This window comes from Acomys minous (assembly GCF_964271855.1).
Source record: "Acomys minous genome assembly, chromosome: 1".
NCBI lineage: Eukaryota > Metazoa > Chordata > Mammalia > Rodentia > Muridae > Acomys > Acomys minous.
The window spans coordinates 27,958,759-27,979,047 of NC_140483.1; the positions used below are offsets into that span (position 1 = coordinate 27,958,759).

Genomic DNA, 20,289 nt, shown 5'->3' on the forward strand with positions numbered 1-20,289 from the left:
ACAAGGGTGCTTGTGGTCACCTGGTCCAACCCTCTCCATGAGGGAAAAGAGAACTGTGAGCCAAGGAGGTGCCCACCCAGGAAAATCCACAGTATTAGTCTCTCCCAGTGGGCAGGTGCACGCCCCAACAGGTCCCGCCCCATGGATCTTTAAAGGACCAGAGAGGAGATTTGGAAGGCCCCAGCCATTGCAGGCTTCCTGGCTGACAGCCAGCTCACCCAGGAGCCTGACAAGCCAGGGCCCATTGAATAAAAGCAAATTCCAGAGTGACTCATATTTCTGCTCTCTTGGGCACCCTCTGCTGCAAGGCACAAAGGTGTTTCTGAACTTGCACATTGCTCTGAGCCAACAACCCCACTGCTCCTCAGACACATGGATAGACAGAAACACCACGGGATGCTAATGTCCCTGAAAGAGCTAAAGCTGGCAGCTACACACCTTTACCTTTAAAGTTAAGGGTAGCCACCTCTCTTTGGGAACCGCCTTGAGTCTAGCCGTCCATTTCCAAGGACAGTAAACCATCCAATCCTTAGACAACTGGCTACAGTCTCAAGTTATCCAAAGCCAAGCCTTGTCATTCAAGACAGCGATCAATACTAATTTATTATTATTATTATTAAAACGCAAGGCGGTGCTGGGAAGCGCGGGGATGGTGCCTGTTGAATTGTGCAGAACAGTGCGTGTGATGACTACCCAACCATCACTCCGGGGCTTGAGCTGCAAGGGCAGAATCACTGCAGTAGCAGCTTCTCTCATCCATGACTGACTGTAAGCTTGGCTATGTTGTGACACTGCCTCACATTCTTCCCTAGAATTCTGGTTATTGGCCGGGCGGTGGTGGCACACACCTTTAATCCCAGGCAGAGGCAGGCAGATCGCTGTGAGTTCGAGGCCAGCCTGGTCTACAAAGTGAGTCCAGGACAGCCAAGGCCACACAGAGAAACCCTGTCTCTGAAAAAAAAAAAAAAACAAGACAGAACAAAACAAAAAGACTTGTGGTTATCACTGACTAAGTGCTGTGTTTCCTACTCCTTCCTTCATGGCTGCCTTGGGGGTGTGAGGTCGACAAGGGCTTAGGAGCTGAGACCGCAAACCGACTTTGACACCAGCCTAACTGGCATAGGTTTTATCTAGTCTCTCCACCGTAGCTCCAAGACTGTAGGTAAATCCACCGACTTCCCTTTCCATGCCCGTGTGGTGATGACTATTAAATTCCATATGGAGGAACTGTGAGGATGGAATTTGACTGTGTCCAGCCCCTAAAACAGCATCTGCCACAAGCATGCCTTCGACACAACAGTTTAACTTCAGTCTACTTTGGAAATGACCTTTATTTTCTTGTTGGGGCAATTCTAATATCACCTCCAACTCCAGAAGTCAGTCCTTGATCTAGGGTGACACTGGTCACAGCCAGTGGCCTAGGCATGGTCACAGAACTCCAGGATCAGGGGTTTGGCCGAAAGCATTAGAGGATGCACTAGTCACCCAAGGGGCTATAGTCTGACACAAGAATAGCATAGCTTTGCATCAGCTGGCCACCTCTGACCCGACATAGAAAAGGCTTACCAGGAAATAAAGCTGAGAGACTGGGAGTGTGTGGCGTGGTGTGCTGGGGAGAGAAAGGGACAAGAGGCAGGTTAACCCATCTACCAATGCTCTCATAGGAGAGCCTGGGATTCTAAAATCTTGTTTTTCTCAGTCGCATAATCAGACTGCCCCCGCCCCCGACTTATGCTAATTTCCATAAGTATCTGTCACTTGAAACTCAGTCCTGACTAATTTCCCAACACATTGTGATCTGCATTCAACATGTCAAGATGCTACCTCTTTTCCAAGTTTACGCCAACTCCTCAGACACGGCTCTGCTGCCTCAGCTGCCTTCTGGAAACTCCCTCATGCTTCTCTTCTTGGACTCATGAATTGCTCTTGCACGGAAGTGTAGAAAAGCTATTCACCTCCAGAGTGGCGAATCTGTAGGGTCAGAGGCTCGACACCATAGGCCACATGTGCCATGGGACAAAACTTCCTATTGCTGGCGAGTGTTTCGTCAACTTGACACACAGAAGGGAACCTCAGCGGAGGAAATATCTTCACCTGGTTGGCCTGTGGCAAAGCCTATGGGGCATTTTCTTGATTAACGACTGAAGTGGGAGGGCCTAGCCCCTTGCAGGTGATGCCACTATGGCCAGGTGGTCCTGGATGATACACAAAAGCAGGCTGAGCAAGCTACGAGGAGCAAGCCAGTAAGCAGTGCTTTTCCCGTGGCCTTGGCTTCAGCTCCCTCCTTCAGGTTCCTGCCCTGCTTGAGTTTCTGTCCTGACTCCCCTCTGTGATGGGCTGTTACTTCCCCAAGTGGTCATGGTGTTTTATCACAGCAACAGAAACCCTAAAACATGCCCTTGCTTCCATAACACCTCTTATAAATAGGACCATCAATGTTAAGACAGAGAGCCTGCAAACAATAGGTGGGCGTGGTGAACAGGATGGATGCGGAACTCCTAATACCTCTCTAACAATGGACCACTAGACAGGACAAGATTTGGGGCTTTCTGCTCTGGAGTTCAGCTGTAAAGAAAATAAGGCCATTTTGGCAGAGAGGTTGTTTTTTGATAACCCTAGGGTCCCGGAGTGACATCGTGCCTCATTTCCTCCTCCTCCTCCTCCTCCTCCTCTTCCTCCTCTTCCTCCTCGACTCTCTAGAGCTAGCCTCTCCCGACGGAACCTTCCCCTTCGTTTTCACCCCACACATCCTACAACCCATTTCAGGACGTGCTGACCACCCTGAAAAGCTAGGCGGACCACAGATGCCTTCATTTAAGGAAATGAAATGCAAACAGATAAACACACGAGATGCTCAGATGTCCCGTGCCCCGCCCCCGACCTCAAGGAAAATTTCCAAAGCATCACTTCAAACAAGCTCCAGTAAGGTCACGGTGCTATTTTGATCATTCTCCCAGGGGCCCCATCATCTGTGCACCTCAAAGCACCTTATGTACATCAGTCGCAATAGCCGGGGGTGGGTGGAGTCGGGGAGAAGGTTCTAACAACCACCTTGTTTGTACTTCAGATAACAGAAAGGAGTGGTGTGAACCCTGGCTCCAATCCCACCCACAAACAAGGCCACACAGCTTGACAGGAGCCAGAGAGGCATCCCAGGGTCCCTGGCCTTCACATCTGTGTGTATAAAGAGCGCTCTCCCCAGTCTCCCTTCATCACGCTGCGACAGTCACATGAAAGTAAATCTAAAGATGGCAGGGACAGGAAAATGGCCTCAGTAACATGGGGTCACTGGACACCCCCCACTGGCCTTTCTAGGGTTGTCTAAAGTGTTCAGAGAGCTTTGCTTTGCTCCCCTACTGCGCCCCACAAAGCTAGTCATGTGCTTGCCCAGAGCCTCTTGATGTGTGAATTAGGTCTGTGCTCTGCTCTGTTTGGGAAAATACATCAAGGGAAGAAAAAGAAGCAAGCATGGGAACCCACATGACCTTATGGTCTCTTTCTGAATTCTTAGTTTGCTAGGCAGAAGCACTGTCAACCGCTTTGTGGCCTCTTTCAAAACTGTAGCTGGAAGTCTGTGGCTTAGGCGCCTTTGCTCCCCTCTGCCACTCCGACCCTGTCCAGAAAAGCATAAGACACATGCCTGTCCACTGTCTGTCCAGACCCAGGCTCTTGGCTGCTTCCTTAACCTCGCAGGACATCAATTTCCATCCGTAAAATAGAAATAAAAGGAGTTGCCTGTTCTAGAGCTTGTCAATCAGTCAATACTTATACGGTTCCTAAAATAGTGCCTGGGCCCATGTAAGTACACACTAAAGAAAATAGGAAATGGACTGAGAGAGGTTAAATTCAAGGTAAGTGAGCTTAGCTCTAAACCTCGTTTTGTGGCTGTCAACTCTTCAACCCACCCACTCACCGTAACACATGAGACTCTACGTGGTCCAACCCCCTTTCATTTCGTACATCTGACCCACGCATCCACTGCCGCACAGACCCCCTCACCCAGCTCCAGCAGCTGAGCTACAAACTCTCTGCTTTCAGTCTACTTATGTTTATGCTTATTGCCTACTTGGAATATTCTCCCTGTTTGGGGAATGAATGAATCAAGAGTTAATCATCTTTAATAAATCTATTTGCAAATAACATCATTGAAAGAGAAGAAACAAACGAATAAACAGGAGAGGATTGGGGGCTTGGGATAATATAAAAAAATACAAGAATTCCTGACACTGGATTCGACAATGGTTTCATGGACAGGATACCAAAGGCACAGGCGCAGCGAGGGAGAGGGAGCCGGTCTCTGGTGCTCTAACTGGAAAACAGGCAGGAAGCTTGCATAGTGTTTCTTCATGCAAGAAAGCAAGCAGCCACAAACGCATGCTGACTATCACCAGTAGCAGCACAAAGAGGTCCTTCCGCTCATTAACAAACAGAAATGGAGAAAATAAGTGTCGCTGATGATATGATGAGAAAAACTATATCTCTCTGAGTGTGCTAATCCTAGCTCTGGGGAGTCAGAGGCCAGGGGATCACTACAAATTCAAAGCCAGACGGGTCTATATCGTCAGTTCCAGACAATCTAGGGTTACATAATAAAATGCTATCTCCAAATAATAATAATAATACAACAATAAATTTTGTAAAACATGCCTTGCAGACTGCTGGTGAGAGGTGTGAAATGGTAGCACCATTGTGGAAAACAGGTCCTGAAAACCTTAATGCAGAGAATCACTGTACAATCCAGCAATCCCACTGCTGTGCAAAAGGACTGAAAGCAAGACCTGGAAGATGGCTCCACAGGTAAAGACACTTGAGCCCCAAGTCTGAAATCTGACTTCTATTCCTGGAACCCACATAAAAATGGAAGGAGAAAAGCGACCCCACAAGGTTGCCTTCTGAGCTCCCTATGCAGGCCATGAAAAGTGACTCGGCATGAAAGGTGACTGTGCATTCACTCGTGATCAAAACAGCCTCATTCACAACAGCTAAGACACAGAAGTGGCCTAAAGGCCCACCAACGTGTTAATAGGTAAGTAAAATATTGTGTGTTACAATGGTTTATTCAGGCTTAAAACGAGAAAGAACGTTCTAGCATATGCTGCAACACAGGGGAAGCTGAGGACACTATAGGGAGGCAGGCTAGTCACAGGAGTCGGTTATTTTGTGTTTCCACTTACATGAGGTAACGCAGAGGAATCAGAATCGTGAAGGTAATCTGCTACGGTGATGCAGCAGGAGATCGAACGTTCAAGGACAGCCTGGGCTACACAGGGACGACTTTGTCCCCAAAAGAAATCATGAAGACAGCATGCAGAGTGGTAGTTGCCGGTATCCGGGAAGATGGGGGGAGGGCATTGATTATCGTTCAGCGGGTACAGGTTTCACCTTTGCAAGATGCTAAGTTCTACAGTGGGTGACGATAACGGTTGCCCAACATTATGAATGTAGTTACTACCACAGGACTCTACAGTACACTTAGGAACGATCAAGACAGTTACTTTTATGCCACGTGTATCTGTGTAGTTCACCACAATAAGAATTTCTTTAAGAATGTGTCCATCTTCACCTTACTTTGCTGTCTCCCAGAATGAGGAAACTCATAAATAAACAAGGGGAACTTGGGGCTGGAAGTGTCTTGGTAGCTCAGAGTCAAGGGGGGTTGAGTTACAGAACCCCAAGTTTGGTTCTCAACATCTGTGTCAGATGAAGCTGAGATACAGAAAATTCACCAATTCGTGACATTGGATTTGACAGTGATTTCGTGGACAGGTTACCAAAGGCATAGGTACAATGAGAGAGAGAGAGAGAGAGAGAGAGAGAGAGAGAGAGAGAGAGAGAGAGAGAGAGAGAGAAGAGAAGAGAAGAGAAGAGAAGAGAAGAGAAGAGAACAAGCAAGCCCCCCCCCCCCATCCCACTCCCTGCCCTGTAATTCCAGATCCAGGGATCTGATTTTGCGGCTGAGTCTCTGATTGAAATCATGAAGCGCCCTGAACCTCGGAGGCTGGGATAAGTGACAAGGTAAAGCAAAACTTAACGTTGGGTTGAAAATCTGTTGTCCCTGTTGTGTCTTGGGGAGTCTGAGAAACAGTCATTCCCAGGCAAAGCTGGACTCTCGGGAGCAAATCGTTAGTGGAGTTTTTTTACAGGACAACTGGCCCCTCTCCCAGGTCTGGCTAGCAACAGCCACAGCTGCCTTCAGATGGACCAAGTTTACCAGTCAGCATAGTCACCAGAGGGCCGGGAATGCCCGTGTCAGCCTCCTCTGGACCCACAAGCAGCAGGGGAGGGTGTAAAGACGACAATTCCAGAAACTCTGGAGGAACTCATTCAGGGAAACGGGAGGCTTTAGCCACCAGATGGCAGAGAAATTCTTTGCTAGAGCGCCACTCCCAGTTGCCCACCAGGCAAGCATCCTTCTCCCACTGGAAACTCCAGCCTGTACCATGCGTTCCTCTAAGAGGAAGGACAAGATGCCCTACCTTTCACATGAGGCTCTGCCCATGCCCCCAGAACAGGAATCCCAGCAAAGCCCATGGACAAAACTAGGTCAGACCAGGGCAGAGTTGTCCAAGGCGTTCCGAGTCTACCTGATGCTGTGGCCAGAAATGGCCCTGATGAGTCAGCGGGCACCCGGATGAAGAGCAAGTCAGAAGCCCTAGCGTGGATGCAGAGACACCAATGACACCCCCATGAGCTGCGGACTCCTGCATCCAGCTGGCCACTCAACACCTCCATCCTCCTGCCACAGATGCTGAAAGCCTAACATGTCCCAAAGCACCCATGATTGCCATGTTCTTCACTAATCATGCATGGCACCCCCATGTTTTCACCATCTCACACATGGTACCCCCATGTTCTTCACTATCTCACACATGGCACCCCCATGTTTTCACCATCTCATGCATGACATCCCATGTTTTCACTATCTCATGCATGGCACCCCCATGTTTTCACCATCTCACACATAGCACCCCCATGTTTTCACTATCTCATGCATGGCCCCCCATGTTCTTCACTATCTCACACATGGCACCCCCATGTTTTCACCATCTCACACATGGCACCCCCATGTTTTCACCACCTCACGCATGGCACCCCCATGTTTTCACTATCTCATGCATGACATCCCATGTTTTCACTATCTCATGCATGGCACCCCCATGTTTTCACCATCTCATGCATGGCACCCCCATGTTTTCACCATCTCACACATGGCACCCCCATGTTTTTACCACCTCACGCATGGCACCCCCATGTTTTCACTATCTCATGCATGGCACCCCCATATTTTCACCATCTCACACATGGCACCCCATGTTTTCACCATCTCACGCATGGCACCCCCATGTTTTCACCATCTCACGCATGGCCCCCCCATGTTTTCACCATCTCACACATGGCCCCCCCATGTTTTCACCATCTCACGCATGGCACCCCATGTTTTCACCATCTCACGCATGGCACCTCCATGTTTTCACCATCTCACGCATGGCACCTCCATCTTCCAGGTGCTCAGAGCCCCACCTTGGAGTCACCTCTGCTTCTTCACATTCTCTCATACTCCAAATACCACTCAGGAACCTGGCTCCACATCTGGAATGTCCAACCACCTCTTACTGGCTCATCACTTTGCCCCCCGGCTATGAGTGTCTTGCCTGAGGCACACGGCTCAGTCAGCGAGCACTCAACAGGGCAAACATGAGGACTGGAGTTTAATCTCTAGAATCCATATTTTCAAAACTGATGTAAAGGCGCCGCTCTGTAACCACAGCACAGGGTGGATGGAAACAGGGAAAAAAAGTCCCCTGAACTCACTGGCCAGATAGTGTAGCCAATTAGTAAGTAATAGGATCGGGGAGAGAGATTGTCTCAAAACGTAAGATCGGAAAAAAATAAAAAATAAAAATTTTAAAAAATTAAAAAAAAATTAAAAAACAAAACAAAACAAACAAACAAACAAAAACAACGTAAGATCGAGGGCCTATGAGCTAATCCAGCAGAGAAAGGTCCTGGCCACCAAGGCTGACAACCTGAGTTTGATTCCCCTGACTGGCCCGGTAGAAAAAATAATCCACACACAATAAAGTACAATGTAAAAGATGGGACGTGACTGAGGACTGACCTCTGACCTTCATTCACTAATTAAAGGAACGGATTTCGCAAGGGTTTCCATTCTTTTCCCTTTCTCCTAAGGAAGCTCAAGCCCAGTGTGTAAAAGTCTTTTTTTTTTTTTTTTTTTTTTTTAGTCTGTGGCTAGAAGTCCCACGCAATGCAAAAAGCCAAGTCCCCTAGTGAGCTAGATACCTTTCTCAGGTAGGTCCCTGTAGAAAAGTTTCCTTGCTGAGAAAAGCAGTCCATCTTGATGCACAGGTCATGGGTGGGGAGAAAGAGGCCGAGGAAGGTGAACTGCTGCGTGGTTGCTACAGGGCAATCCCACAGCTGGCAAGAGCAGGTGCTTCGTAACCATGGAGGAATGCATCACCAGTAGCAATTCCCCAAAGCTGCACCCAAGACCAGTTCACCCCCTGGAAAGCTTCAGTCTAGACAGCTGAAACTGGTAAGATGTTAATAGCCTGTTAACTCTTTCTAGTAAGCCTTTCAGCAAAATCCATGAAAATTCATCCTCTTTTTCCATAGGTTTTACTTTATCTTATATGTACGGGTGTTTCTGTCTGCATGTATGTCTGTGCACCATGTGTGTGCCTAAAGCCAGAGTACTCCAGACAAGGGCATTAGATTCCCTGGAACTGGAGCTGCAGACAGTTGTGAGCCACCATGTAGGCGCTGACAAATTGAACCCATGCCCTCTGGAAGAGCAGCCAGTGCTCTTAACCACTGAGCCATCTTCCAGTTCCTTTCCCTTTTCTTCATTTTATGCAAACTCTACCTCAATTCTCTGGATGTTAGTCACTGAGCGGGGTCCTCCCAACCATGTGTACCCCAAGCACTATCTGACCTTACAATAAATGTTTTTGTGGTCAAGAAAATTCAAACGCATTTTTACATGGTAATTAATTCACAGTAGCTTTCTGTTCCTCGGCTGCCCTCCAGCTGAGGAGAGAATAAAAGGACAAGAGAAGACTCAAGTGGGCTGGGAAAGCCACTCCCCTGCCCCAGGCTATGAGCCTCCTTAGCACCACTTACTACCTCTTGTTTGACTAGCATGTAGCTCAAGGCCTGTCCAATACTCTGAAGAACCCTTTCTGGAACATTCTGCTCCTACCATGGTTGTTACCATCACCATTCCTTGTGATTGACAGTTTTCCTGTTCCATTTTAATTATCTTTTCAGACACATGGGCCTTTACATAGTGCAAGGTCTTTGTTGTTGTTGTTGTTGTTGTTGTCTCCCAGTTGCTTTTGAGAAGATAAATATTCTATATTCTCCCACACACTCTCTCTGATGCATTGGATACAAAGTATCTCCCTAACTGGCTCACATGTTGAAAATGTGGCTCCCAAAGTAAGGTTGAGATGTGTAACTTAAGGAAGTGGCTGGGTCCCACATAAAGACAATGACCTGATCCGTGTGTAAATTCATTGGTGAACTCAAAATTTAATGGGCTGTTGCAAAGTTGTGGAAAGTGTGGGGAGAGGGCGCCCGATTAGCAGAAGTACATCCCTGGGAGGCATGTCTTTCAAAGTCTCCAGTTCCTCTTCCTGCTTCCCAGGACTCAAGGGATACACAGCTACGCTCATGGCGTCCTCACCATCATCAGGCTCTGCCTCCTGACAGGCTTGGAAACAGTTGAGTCAGCGTACAGTACATTGGACCCTCAGAAGCCATGAGCCAATAGGTCTTTTCCTGGCTTAAGCTGCTCATCTGAGGTATTCCTCAGGGTGACAGAAGGCTAACCCACACGGAGATCCACTTAGACCTGGTAATCAGTAGAGGACCATGGACTTTGAAATCCTCACCAAGCCTAGGTCTAGGCTCTCGTAACCTTGGCTTTTAATCTCAACGAGGAAAAAGAAAGAATTAACTCATGTTGTGTGATTGCCAAGGGGAATGTCGGAGGAAACACAAGCAAAGGTAAACTCTACAATGCCTGTATAAATTAAGGCATGGAAGATTTAATCCCTCCCACTTCAAATGTAATTAAAGCCAACTGATCACTTAGCTAGACGAAAATGGATGGAAGGCAGGAGAAGGCAAAATGGAAACTTCCCAGACTCCACTAGGGATTCAAGGCCCCAAGATTGAAACTAAATGCGGAAGAGTCCTTCCTCCCTTTGTGAACTGACTTAGTTGTTGGTAACCACTCACTTACTTGCCCCAGCGAAGTCTGGGTCCCAGGCACCTGTGACTCTGCGTGCCCATGTCCCCTACTCCCTCTATCTCACAAGCCCTTCCCTTCAAGGCCCCTGTGGAAGCAGAAAGCCTCAAGTGATGTTAGCAAAGGGAATCAGGACGCTGGGAAACAACCCTGGGAAGTCCTAACGGATATCTCAGGTAACTGTCCACCTCAACCGCTACTCCTACGACAGGTGTCGCCCTCCGCAGGGGACACCTGGAACTGCCAGGGGGCATTCTGCATGGTTACACCAGGGGAGATGCTGCTGACAAATTAGGGAAAGAATGCTGGATGTGCAGATCAGCCCGTCAACAAAGAACAGCTGGTCAAAAATACCAGTTATGCTGGGATGGAAGAACCCTGTCCTAAGGGAGCTGTGTCTTTTACTATATATGCTTACATAACAGAGTAAGGAAGATAAAACAACCCCTTTCATAAACACACACACAGACACACAGACAGACACAGACAGACAGACAGACACACACACACGCACATACACATGCACATTGACATAAGGAAGTAGTAAAAAGGGAGAACTACGCACAATAAAGCCAAAGCAATTACTTCTATTAAAGGTAAACAGTGATTACATGTTCATGAAGTTTTTCCCTCAATTATATTTTCTACTGATTATCCTCACAGACCTAAGCAAACTAATTAAACCCATACTGCTAATATGATAATATTATTATATTTAACTTGATACAGTATTGATTCCTTGGGAATTTCATATATGTAATAGTATCATTATTAATGTTGTTCTGTTTCTGTTTTTTCAAGACAGGGTTTCTCTGTGTAGCCTAGGCTTTCTTATACTCACTTGTAGATCAGGCTGGCCTTGGACTCACAGAGATCCGCCTGCCTCTGCCTCCCCGAGTGCTGGGATTACAGGCCTGGAATTGTTATTGTTGTTCTTGCTGCTGTTGTCGTTGTTGTTATCAAGACAGGGTCTTGCTGCATAGCCCTAGCTGGCCGAGAACGGACTCTGTAGCCCAGGCTGGCCTAAAACTAACAGAGATCTGCCTGCCTCTTCCTACTGAGTGCTGGGATTAAAGGTGTGTGCCACCAAGCCTGACCTTAGCAGTATATATTTCTGTATGGCTCACAGGAAAATTCCTTCTGAGTATATTTTCTCTGGGGGCCGTAGACAAGATAGACGACGCCTAAAGAACACAGGATATGTCCCTTCTCTCCTTCTTCGTGGTAGCCACACTGCTGCATCTTTCTGAACACTCCTCCAGCCGGCTTTCTCCTCGTCACTCCTCACTGTGCTACCCAACAGATATGTACTGAAGAAGACCCACGCTCTGCTCAGCTCCTCTCTACAGCTGTGACACAGCGGAAACACGGTATGACAAAGCTCACAGGGGGAATGGGACACAAGCAGTAAATAATAAATATGTAAAACCGTTCCAGGTAGTGGTAAGTGCAATGAAGAAAGATAAAGCCCCATACAGTCATCTGTTTTATCTTGCTATAGAGAACTGCCTCAAACTGCATTCTTTATAAGGAAAGGCTTGTTCAGCTCATGGTTTTGGAGGCTAAACCTCTAAGCATGCTCTCCGAGCGCGTCACGTCATGGGAGGGAGTACGTGCAAGAGGCAGAGATCAGCAGGAAGCCAGCGCACGCGCGAAAGGCGTGGGGATTACTGGTCTATGACTACTCTTGAGGGTGCTGTGAACCAAACTGGGATCCTCTGGAAGAACAGCAAATGATCCTAAGCTCCTAGCCACCTCTCTAGACCCAAGGGTCCTTTTGATAACTTATCTCTCCATATGCTCTCCCTCTCTACCACTTAACCTTTGCTGGTTAACTCTCAGCCTACACCCTAGAAACCAGACTCAAAACCGCCCACCCTTAGATGTCTCCCCCGACACACCACATCCAAGCACCTGAGACAGAACATATACAAAACCCAGAATTTACTGTCTCCGCTCCCACCGCCCCAACAGACAAGTCTTCATGTGTTTCTACACTGTGTAGAACACTACTCGTCGCGTCTCTCAGGAGAGAAACCTAGAGACTAGAGATGCACCTGCTAATAGAGTGCTTGCCTAGCACACGCCCGGGCTCTAGCCCCAGCACTAAGTAATGCATTGGTGCTAGCACACACCTACAATCCCAGCACCAGGGAACCGAAGACAGAAGGTTCGAAGCCATTCTGTGTTACACAGGGAGTTCAAGGCCATCCTGGGCTAGAGACCTTGTCTTTTAAAGTAGGATGAGCTGGAGAGAGAACTCCAACTCCACAGTTAAGATCACCTGATGCTTTTGCGGTAGATCTGGATTCTGTTCCCAGACTCACACCAGGCAGATCGCAACCTCACATGAGTCCAGTTCCCGGGGATCTGATGCTGTCTTCTGGTCTCTAAGGGCATTTGGATATATGTGTGTTGCACATACATGCATGCAAGCATACATACACATGCATAATTTTTTTTAAATGTTAAAGTCAAAACCAGAAAACTAGGTCATCTTCAACTGTTCTTGCCAAATAATCCTGATAGTACTACAGCTCTGACTGACACTTTGGCAGTGTGATCCTGAATCAATTAATGATCATGTCCAAGCTTTGGATTTACACACAGGGCAAAATAAGTGTGTGTGTGTGTGTGTGTGTGTGTGTGTGTGTGTGGTGTGTGTGTATATGGTATGAATAGTGTGTGTGCAGTGTGTGTATGGTGTATATAGTGTGTGTGCGCAGTATGTGTGTATGCATGTGTGTGTGATGTGTGAGTGTATGTGGTGTGTGTATGTATGGTGTGTATAGTGTGTGTGTGCAGTGTGTGTATGGTGTGTATAGTGTGTGTGCAGTGTGTGTGTGTGCATGTGTGTGTGATGTGTGAGTGTGTGGTGTGTGTAGTATGTGTGTGGTGCATGTGTGTATGTATGTGTGTGGTGTGTGTATGTGGTGTATGTGGTATGTGTGTATGTGGTGTGTGCGGTGGGCATGCATGCACGCACACACATGTGTGTGTGTGTGGTGTGTGTGTGTGGTGTGTGTGTGGTGTGTGTATATGGTGTGTGTGTGGTGTGTGTGTAGTGTGTGTATGTGGTATGTGTGTGTGTAGTGTGTGTATGTGGTGTGTGTGTGTGTTGATAAATGTTGGTCTGCTCCATTCCCTATGGCAGACATTCCATGCATCACTAAAGTCTAGCTTAAAACTTCATCCTTACTGTCATTACCCATCTCAGGGTACCACGTGTCCCGCTTAGATTACTGTTAGGCATTTCTATCTCATCTTATCTCTGGTCTCGCTCCCACTCCAATCTGTCCTCCCCACTCTGCCAGACTGATGGCTCCCCACACAGGCCCGGCCACGCTGTGTGAGTCCCACACCTGCAGACTTTAGTCACATGGCAAATGCTTTCCACGTCTGCTCTCCCAAGCCTCTCCCAGCGACTCGGACACAGCCGTTTTTCCAGCTCTGCACCTAGACATGGTCCATACTGCCCACCCCACCCTTGCTCCTATTCCAGATGCCCAGGAAAAGCACACCCTTAAGACATAGCGGGAAATACCCCTTTAAAAGACAAAGAAAATACAGATTGGCTAAACAGACTCATGGGCAACCCCAATCACAGAGATCACAAAAGAGAGGGAAACTGACAAGAATAAAAGCAGTAGTTCTGTGTGCTTCCAGAATGCTAGGTAAGTGCATGGAATTAATATATACGTGTGTATGTGTCTGTGTGTGTGCACATTCACATGAATATAAATGCAGAGTCCTAGGGAGGCCACCCCCCCCCCCCCGGAGCTGGAGTTACAGACAGTTGGAAGCTACAGACATGAGTGCTGGGAACTGAACTCCAGGCCTCTGCAAGAGCAGCGTGTGCTCTTAACCACCAGGCCATCATCTCTTAATCACCCCCACTTCTGGAACCCATTTACATTGATAAATAAATAAATAATAAATAAATAACAAAAGAAACAAAATTTAGGAAAGCTTGACCCTGAAATCGGTAAGGACTTCCCATAAGCAAAACAGAAACAGGAAGCCACCAAGAAAAACGACAAACGCCTAACCTCAGAGGTTAAATATCCCTACACAACCTGCACACAACAAAGAGAGGGCAGATACTTGATGTGTTAACAGCAAGTGGATTAAAGTCAAGAGACTAGGTAGAGCTTCTTTCATTGATGAGATGATAGTTTGTGTATGAGGAGAAGGGCAAAGGAGTTGAGAGAGAAATTAGAGGAAATACAAGTTGATTTCTTAAATGTTAAAAGTTAATGTAGAAGAATCTATTAGCATTTAAAATGCACATAACCAAGGTTGTTCTCTAAGATTCAGGATAAACTTAAAATGTCAGATGCAGAAGTGGGTATAAATTGTGCTACAGTATTCGTTTTGAAAGGAGAAAATAAAAGAAGAAATGATACATAGTGTTCCACCTGTGGGTGTGTGGACTAACTCTGAGCGAGTAGACAAAAAACTGGCAAAATTGGCTATATGTCAAAAAGAAAATACAGGCCTAGAGAACAGGAGTGGGGTGGAGCTGTTACTTTATATAACTTCTATAATTTTAAATGTTGTGGGGTTTTTTTTTCTAAACTACATGACCTAACCCTAAACAAGTAATCTTACATAAGTAAGTTAATTAGATATCCTTTTCAACAGTCTTTCAGACTTCAATAGACAGAAGAGAACCCTTTAAATAACTCTGTAAGCTGGGTGTGGTGGTGCATGCCTTTAATATGGGCATTTAGGATCTCTGGGAGTTGGAGGCCAACCTGGTCTACTTAATGAGTTCTGGGATAGGCAGAGCTACAGAGTGAGACCTTGTCTGGAAAAGAGAAACAAACAAACAAACAAACAAACCAATACAACTGCTTAAAATGTGCACATTCTCTGACCCACAAATTCTACTTCTAGAAATAATTTGTATTCAGAAATATTCTAATGTGCCATAATGATAGACAGCTAGATTAAGTGGGGACAAGCTAAAAGTCCATCAGTGAGGAGGTTTGAATAAATAATAGTAAGTATACTATCAAGTACTATATAGCTATTTAAAGGAACAAAGGTGCAGGGGGTGGTGATGCACAGTTTTAATCCCAGCACTTGAAAACAGACAGGTGGATCTCTGTGAATTTAAGGGTAGCAAAGACTCTGCAATGAGATCACGTGTCCAAAACAAACAAACAAACAAACAAACAAACAAACAAAAGAAGTGAATTATACCTATACTGAGATTGAATGACTTGTATGCCATATTCTTAAATCAAAATAGTAAGTTATGAAATTATGTATGTCCCCATTTATGTATTAATATTTTTCAAAAGTATATTCAACATATTTGGGTTGGTTCTAAAGTTAGAAATATAGATGCTATTATTTTATGATGTCTTATACTATGATATAAGAAAATCATATATTATACATCACCTCTATTTCCAGGCACAGTAATACAGAAGCACTGAGAAAGACCTAGAGGGAGGGGCTGGAGAGATTGCTCCCTCAGTAGAGTACTTGCCTTGGAAACCTGAGGACCTGAGTTCAAATCCCCAGCCCTGATGTAAGAATGTCATTCCCACATCTTTAACTCTGACTCTGGGAGTGAGAAAAACTGGGTAAGGAGAACGCTTTCTTCAGGACATAAGCTGCCCATGCTCCAGTAAATAACACCCCCACACATACATCAGACAACCCTAATCAAGTGTCCAAAAATGACGTGAAAGTAGACAGGGGCTAGTTGAGGAAGAAGGGGTTCATTCAGTTAGAGAGGGAGGGGGAAAAAGAAGGTAAAGAGGGCGAGCATGGTCAAAATTATTATATGTATTGTCAAAATGGAAATAGTCAGGTGGAGAGCCAGGGAGGAAGGTTATCAACCTCTGGCTTCCACATGCATATATGCACTCAGACACACACAGACACACACACCACATACACACACACATATACCACACAGGGGTACACACACATACACACGTACACACACACACACCACATAAACACATACCACAAATGCACACATCATACATGCACACACACATACAACACACACACACACCACATACACACACACCACAAATGCACACATCACACATGCACACACACACATACAACACACACACACACACACACACACACACCACACCTACACACACACCGAGAATAGAGACCTGGAAGAAAATACATTTATTGTGGTAACCTTAAAGGTGAAGAAAGAGAGTCAAGGAGATGTGAAAAGAACTTTAATTTTGGGGGCTAGAGAGATAGCTCAGTGGTTAAGAGTACTACCTACTCTTCCAAGGGACCCAGGTTCAATTCCCAGCACCCACATGGCAGCTCATAACTGTCTGTAATTCCAGTTCCAAGGGATCTGACACCCCCACACCAATGTACATAAAATAAATTATTTATTTAAAAGAACTTTAATTCTATTTTTACATATTCCTACATTAAACATCTTTCCTAATAACCTTTGTCTTTAAAATCTCACTATAGTTGGGCCTAGTGGCTCATGCCTTTAATCCCAGCATTCAGGAGGCAGAGACAGGTGGATCTCTGTGAGTTCGAGGCCAGCCTGGTCTACAAAGCAAGTCCAGGAAAGCAAAGGCTACACAGAGAAACCCTGTCTCAAAAAACCAAAATAAACTAATAAAAAAATAAGAACTTACTATATACCAGAGAAGTTCTATCATTATGTACCCCAGAGCAGATTATGCCCAGTCACTCACCCAGGACTCCAAGATAAGACAAACCCAACCCAATCCAAAAATGCAGCACACCTCATCAGGATTCACCCTTAACACACTGAAAACTCCTTCCTTCATGCTCCCAGCATTCCCTGCATATCTGCCATGACTGCTACCCTCTCCACTGCCAGGCACAGAAAAGGACCCCAGAAGCAGGCCGAAAACTAGTAGAAAGAATTCTCTCTTGGGACAGGATAAGGATCATTGGGAAGGACAGCAAAAGTTGAAAGAATGGTGTGTTGAGTCATGAAGTCGCTCCTTCTTCCAAATGGCAAAGCACGCTGACAGCAAACCTTCACCTTGTTAAGAGTTTTGGTTTTTACAATTCTCTCCTCAAGTCATGCTTTACAACATGTCAGATAGTCTGTCTCAAAAGGTCTAACCTAGACTGTACAATGGCAGACAACAAGTCAATTGGGCACATCACTCAGTTCTCTGCACATTTAACAAAAATGAGTTTTTAATTAAGAGCCTTTTTTAAAATGTATTTTTAAGAGCTGGGCAAAGTGGTGCACACATATAATCCAAGTGCTTGGGGGAGGCAGAGGCAGGCAGTTTTCTGTGAGTTCGAGGCCCGCCTGGTCTACAAAATGAGTCCAAGACAGCCAAGGCTACATAGGGAAACTCTGTCTCGAAGAACAAAACAGAACAAGGATTTTTCGCCCCACAAAAATTTGCAGTTCCTACAAAGCTCACACCAGACAATAATGTGTTGGGGCCTTGTGATAGTGTCCACAGCTAGCTGCCACCTCATGGGATTTCACTCTGCACACGGCCCTATCCAGCCCATGTCACCGAGTGTGTGCCGTAGGACTACACCTGGATCTGATGACACGTATGAAAGACGAAGTTCAGAGCACACACCTTCTGACCACACCATATTCCTTGTCAGAGGACTCTCAGTGCACAGAGATTTGGAGACCCAAGGTCTTGACGTTAGTCCCAAAATACCAAGCAGGTTTCTCTCTAAGAAGTTCTCTATGCTCACCGCCATCTCATTGGGTCTGCAGCACAAGTCTCCAGTCAAAGGACCACCCCACCTCCCACGTGCAAAGCATTGCTAAGTCAAAAGACCCTAATTAAGTGCCCCCCCCCCCCGCCCCATCTACGTAGTGAGTTCCAGGACAGCCAGGACACCACAGAGACCCCGTCTCAAACAAAACAAAAGAAATAAGCAAGCAAGCAAACAAACAAAAATAGGGCAGTGTTTCACTTTCCTGATTTTTCAGTTTCCTCACCTATCAATTTATTTAATTTGGTTAATTTGATTAATTGATTTAAAAGGGGAGTATGAAAGCAGCTGTCTGCACCTTAAAAGTATAAAATAAGGTGGGTGTAGGCCAGGGCAGGAAGTTGAGCTCTGCAAGAAGCCGGGTTGAGAACCTGGCCACAGAAGCCGATGCCCCACCCCCTCCCTATTCTCCCTGGAGGGGCTGGGAAACGCCTATTTTCACCTGCTTTAAAGGTGGCTAAAGTAAAAATGCATTATACAGGCAAACAACGTCCATTTGGCAAAGCCACTGCTCCTGCTCCGAGAGGCCAGGCTGCAACCCGGGCTTGCTCTACCCGAGAGATGGGATTCTGAGGCTCCAGCAGCTTCCAGCACCTAAGACAGTCTGACCTGTCAGTGTTTTCCCCACTGGGCACATCACAGAACCCAGGTCCTTTCCCTCTCAAACTGTAGCCTTCCCCCCTACCTAGCAGAGAGAACTAATGGTCGCTCTTGGAAACACTTTGCAAAAGGGATGAGAGATACGATAACGAGGCAGAGTCTCAGAATTGTGCTACCCAGAGATGCCAACGCCCGGCTGCAAGGGAAGCTGACTGCTCTGAAGTGCTACGGGCCATCCCAACAGACGTTCTCATGCCACATGCCTTTGTCCACAGGATGCTCCCGGGCTTAAGCTCCTTGGCCCAGTTGGTAAAGTGTTTCCCCCTAACAGCCAAACCAACCGAATCTGAGTGGCAGGGGCACGCATCCCCGTGGCAAGGGGCGACTTGTGGGTGCGCCTCCCACCCCGGCTAGGCACAGGACACTCTGAGTCTTGACCAGGAGATGCTACTCACCTGGTCCTCACGGATTCCAGCCGAGGGTCGTGGCCGCTGCTCCCCACACCCCCATTCCTGAGCCGGCCGCAGGGGGCGCGGCCCACCTCGGCTGAGTCCGGGGTACGAACTGATGCTCTCTCTTCCCTGGGGATGTGAAGAGTGGATCCGGGGGGGAAAAGAGCGAGCTGTACCCAGCAGAATCAGGTGGGCTTCTGAAAAGCGTCTGGCCGACTGAAGGGGCGCACCCCTAAGGCTCTTCCCACAAAGAGCTCCAAAGCCAGATGCAAACGCGCAAGCTCCCCCTAAAGCAAGGCGGTACAGCCGGGAATGAGCCACGGACTTAGGAGAGTGGCACCGGGAGAAGCGGAGTGCCGAAGGAGCAGGGGGGGCTTCAGGGGAGGGCTGCAGATGGAGCCGGGCCGGCGCCCAGCACAATGCTTTCAGTGCCGCCGCATCCCCGGGCAACCCGTCCCGCCCCGGCCTGCGCCCCCCAGCTCGGTGCTCACCGAAGCGCCGGGGCTGCTCAGGGCCCGGCCGCCTCCCCGCCGCTTCCTCCCTGTGTGCCGCGCCCGGGACGCGAGGTTTCGGGTTTCAACCGCGGAGCCCCTCTTCGCTCCTCCCGCCCGCAGCACGCGGCCCCGGGCCCAGAGCAAGGCCGAGTAACTTTGCGGCGCTCGCGCTCCGCCTCCCGCTGCTCGCCCGCCTCTGTCGCCACCCGGGCTGGCGCCCCGAGCCCCGGAGCCCCGGTGTCCCGCGCCCCGCCCCGCTCTCCTCCCTCACGCCCCTTCCTCCCCGCCCCGCCACTTCTTTCCCATTTCTTCCCACGATGAACCTCCAGCAGCCTCAGCTGGCTGCTCTTTGTCTCTCCCTCGCCGTCTGGGTTATCCCACTTTCCCACTGGAAATCTTTTGTGGTCTCTACTCAGGCCTCCTCTCTGCCCGTTCCAGCCTCTGGGACATCCGTTTCCATTTCTTTCTCCATCCCTCAAGTACTTTCGGATTCTTCTCTCCCCGTTTTCCTCCTCCCTTCTCCAGTTGGACTCTGGGCATCCTTTCCTCACTCACCTTTCGTTCATCCACCCAGCCACTGAGGGCATCCGTCTAGTGCCAGACTCGGTCCTGGGCCCTGGAAATATCACAGTAAATAACCCCGAAGCCAGACTTTTAAGGAATGAACGCAGGTTGGAATGGAAAGTGGATGTAAACAGACCTTTACAAACGGGGAGAAAAAAAACAGAGTAAA

At 47.5% G+C, this 20,289-nt stretch overlaps 1 protein-coding gene across 5 annotated transcripts in view; it reads right to left on the reverse strand.

Annotated features, from left to right (window-relative positions):
• The window catches only part of GPR161 (G protein-coupled receptor 161), a 41,871-nt gene extending 21,816 nt beyond the window's left edge, over positions 1–20,055 (reverse strand). The window contains exons 1-2 of one of the 5 annotated variants that reach the window (XM_084790210.1): positions 19,880–20,055; positions 19,066–19,349 (exon numbers count right to left, since the gene is read on the reverse strand). The gene's annotated coding sequence lies outside the window, so the exon portion shown is untranslated. Of the gene's footprint in view, positions 1–1,566; positions 1,589–19,065; positions 19,788–19,879 lie in introns of those variants that run through there. The other 4 variants (XM_084790211.1, XM_084790212.1, XM_084790209.1 and 1 more) reach the window with 4 other exon arrangements.
• Between the last annotated feature and the right edge of the window lie 234 nt (positions 20,056–20,289).